Source organism: Morone saxatilis, unplaced genomic scaffold, assembly GCF_004916995.1.
Source record: "Morone saxatilis isolate NCDOM2014 unplaced genomic scaffold, NCSU_SB_2.0 Contig5, whole genome shotgun sequence".
Lineage (NCBI taxonomy): Eukaryota > Metazoa > Chordata > Actinopteri > Moronidae > Morone > Morone saxatilis.
Window position 1 is genome coordinate 1,629,648 of NW_023340095.1, and position 3,962 is coordinate 1,633,609.

At 45.9% G+C, this 3,962-nt stretch overlaps 1 protein-coding gene across 1 annotated transcript in view; it reads right to left on the bottom strand.

The window, feature by feature from the left end:
- gli2a (GLI family zinc finger 2a) overlaps positions 1-3,962 on the bottom strand; it is an 83,496-nt gene that overhangs the window by 18,925 nt on the left and 60,609 nt on the right. The gene's annotated exons all lie outside the window — the stretch shown is intronic.

A 3,962-nucleotide genomic window follows, 5' to 3' on the forward strand; every position in this document is an offset into this window, starting at 1 on the left:
ACTCCACCACATCAGTACACAAATCTATCTCCCTCACTCCCTCCGCTGCATCAACACTAAAATCTTTTTCTTCAGGATGGCAGACATTTACTTTGGCCGCTGCTTTTGTCGTGGGAGCTTCAGCGTTTTCCCACAAGCCGCTCTGATATTTCTCTGCCCACCCACCCCTTACATACCTGCTCACTGCTATACAAACAGTCTTCTCAATGCCTCCCAATGTGAAATACCATAATGTGACTTTATTCATAATTACAGTAGCGGTGGTGTACCGATGCTAATGCTAACCATGCTTAAATGTCCTTTCCCTAATGTCGGAATTCGTTTTTCTCTGTCTACTTATGTTAGACAGTGTGTGCACACCTGCAGAAGTGATTGCATACAGGCGCCCACACAGACCATCCTGAGATTTTTAACCGACACAGCATCTGGGACACCTCAGGAAATCTCAAAAAGACAGAGTTTCACCACTTCTACGATGAACACAAAGTGTGTCGTCAGGTTCAACAGTGACACTGCAGGGGTGTGTCCAGATTTTTTTGACTCGGGGGGCACTGACTTATGTGTGAAGTATGTGTCTCAGATTTCCAGTCATTCCCAACTTATGCAATCCCAACACTGTTTATGGTATGCAGTGTGCAGAATTATTCAAATATAGTAGGCTAAAATAACACATTCATACCACAGACAAAAAACTGCACGGGATTAGCATAAAGTGGTCCCGTCCGCAGGAGACGCGTGGGTACCTATAAACCCATTTTCATTCAAATATGTTGAGGTCAGAGGTCAGAGGGATCCCTTTGAGAATGTCCATGCCAGTTTTTCTATTGCCAAAATTTGGCACGCTATTTAGCCTCCTTCCTGACATGCTAGTATGACATGTTTGGTACCAATGGAGGCAGTAGGTCATGTAGTTATAAATGACACCAGGACAAACCACTGCAAGAATTTATGACGCTAATCTGATCTAAAAAAACTAAAATATTGTGCAGTGTTGTCTGATCCTGGCATTAATCCATCCTGCATATTTTCCATAAATGTCTGACACCAGATTTAGTTTTTTCATACATACCGGTATGTAAATGTATGCTGTGTGATCATGCATGTGTTATTTGAGAACTGGAATGCCCCTAAACCAGTGGCCAGTTTTAAACAAGTACAAAGACAAGATTTAATGACTTGTTGAAATTGATATTTGGTGTCTTTGGAGTGAAATGTATTTTGGTTGTTTTAGCCCAGTCTGTTCCTCTCAGTCTCCATGTCACTCTTGTCAGATAAGAAAGTGATTTATGTGTGAAAAGCACACTATAGACCCCAACGCTGACTTACAGAAGCAGCTAAGCGTTTCAGCGAGACCTTAACGGCCGCTGGTAGCACCATCTTTGTCTAGTAGTCCCGTCTATCATGCTGTCAATTCTGTGGGAGGAGACGCTTATGGATCTTCATACAGTTAAACAAGATGAATCCAACAACCATTTTGCTGGGTAGGTTTGTGTTTTAACTGGGGACTGGAAGTTCCCCAAAGTAGTAGTAGTAGTAGTCTGTAGTTTTAAACATCATTTTTATAAGTTGCCTTCCTCATATTCAGGAGAGAAATTCCTGTGTTTAAGTGCCTGACTTGAGGTGTGCCCAACAGTAAATCCTAAAATTCATAAGTGAACCGGTAAGACCTGCAGCCCTGTCAAAGAACCTTTACTGATCCAGAACTTTTCCACCGGCACACTTCTTCACAGCAGCAGTGTTTCATGGTAAGCCTCGCAATTCACTTATCCAGAGGGAAAATGGGGGTAGGAGGGGGAGGCGGGTGAGAAGCCATACTATGGGTTCACTGAGGGCTCCCAGTTTTTGTGGTGGGTCCGTTGAATATTAGTGCATAAATTGATTTTTAATATGGGTTTTATCTGCGCTGCCTTCCAAAACTAACGGCAAGGGATGAAGCACATATTTGCCACCTCTGCCACCACTCCTCCTCCCACGCTCTGGCAGTAAATAAGGCCTTTGATTCAGGCCGAGGCTGCCCGCGATGACCATTAGCTGGCCGCCTCGGTCAATATGGGCCCTGTGTCTGGAGGCCGCAATGGAAGAGCCTCCAGACTGGCAGAGTAGCCCGAAAGCTGACCACATCACTCCCAGCATGGTAGAACACTAAATAAAAGCTGCTGGGATGGTGGCAGTGAGTGTGGAAGCTGCGTTGAAGCAGGCGGTGGGGGTGAGGGAGGTGGGGGTTGTGGCTATCTGAGCAAACAGCCTCGTCAAACAAGTGTGGGCAAGGCAGCACAGCGGCGGTCACTGAGGTGGTTGGAGGTAGGGAAGAAAAAGGGGGAGGAGTAGGGAGGAGAGAGAGGTGGTCTACAGTTTTTGCGAGGCCCCCAACCTTCCTTACCCTTCCCTTTCAGCGGCGCTGTGTTTAGCTAAGTGATTGAGGTAATTTAAAAGATTAATTGCCGAGCAATCCTGTATCTGATTCAGTGCTCTCCCTCTGTTGTGTTTTCCTACCTGTGCGTGAGGATGCCTGCATTAGTGTCATGCAGTGCCTTCGGAGAGCGTGACACTGTGGCGGTGAAAGCAGTGGGGCAGTTTTCTTTTCTGTGTGGGTGGTTGGACAGGATGAAAGAAAGAGCGAGGGCTCCTGGAGCAGAGCGGGGCCAAGGGGAGTGTTTGATTATCAGGCATCGAAAAGGCTGACTTTCACGGACAGTTTTCCACTCTGTGCGCTTTCTATTCCTCATTCATAAGGGCTGAAGGTTTCTTGGATGTGTTTCGCTGCTGAAATCAAACGTCTGTTCTGGTGCCTGACCGTCATCTTGATAGAGGGCCGAGGTTCTAGAGAACAGACTGGTCTCTGTGAGTTTGTGTGCAAACACGTGTACGAGTTTGTGAGCATTTGGCCGCCCATTTGCCAGGCTGTTAATTTTTTGTGTGCCGCTGTGTGTGTCAGTGTAAAGCTGCCCCATCCCTGCCATTAAAGTGGACAGCACATGCAGCCCACAAGGTTAATCCCTGCCTTAACTGCCTGACACACAAAGGTCTCGCTCCTCCGCCTCACACGGCCAAATTCCCTCCATGCTGCCCTTTTACAGTTACCCTGGATTTGTTTTGTTGGATGTTGCTCTTAATAACAGTACAAACACACCTGAAACACCATCAGAATGAGAGACTACGAGGTAACACGTGTTTTTACGAGCTCCTGGCCTTGGGGCTTTTAGTGTTAATGCGCCCTCAACCCTCAACTAGCCCCCATGCTATGTATAAGTCTAAAAACCTCTGCAAGCTTTGATGTGGGGAACTCTTCCATGAACAAGCCTCAAGAGGAAGAATAAGAGGATGGTATCAACATGCCTGGTGCTGAGAACAAAGGGCAAGATGGCTGTAAAGTTTAGCTGTTATTCCTGTAGCGGGGATGAAAGACATGCGTGTGCTTTGGTATTACTGGGAAAATATCACACTGACAAACTATGGTGGTAGTTCAGTAAGTTTTCTATTACAGGTTCTTTCTTGGATCTGGTTCCACGTTTATAAAATACTCACATTTGCTAACCTCCAAAGCTAATGAATCTCTTGAATCTTCTGTCTCTCCTCACTATTTTATTAGTCTAAACTGATATGCAAATCATTCAGCTACAGCAGGTTTCTCTTTGCTTCTCTCCGTTCTATAAAGACTGTTTTCTAGAAAAAGTTTTCCTCACAAACTCCACTGTACCACTGCGCATGGACTGTGGGTTTTGGCAGCTCAGCAAAACCGACAGTGTTCAGTCTTGCAGTGAGACAATGTTCAATGTTATCAATTTCAGGAGTCGGAATCTCCCAGTGAAACCCAAATAGGCTGAGTTTTGTCTAACCATCTCAGTCTAATGTAAATCAGCCAATCAGAGGCCGGTGGGTGGGGGAAATCAAGCGTTCCTCAGGTGTTTAGCGGTGTGGGGGCTATACTCACAGGTGGTGGTACGCAATAAGAAGTAAGGGTA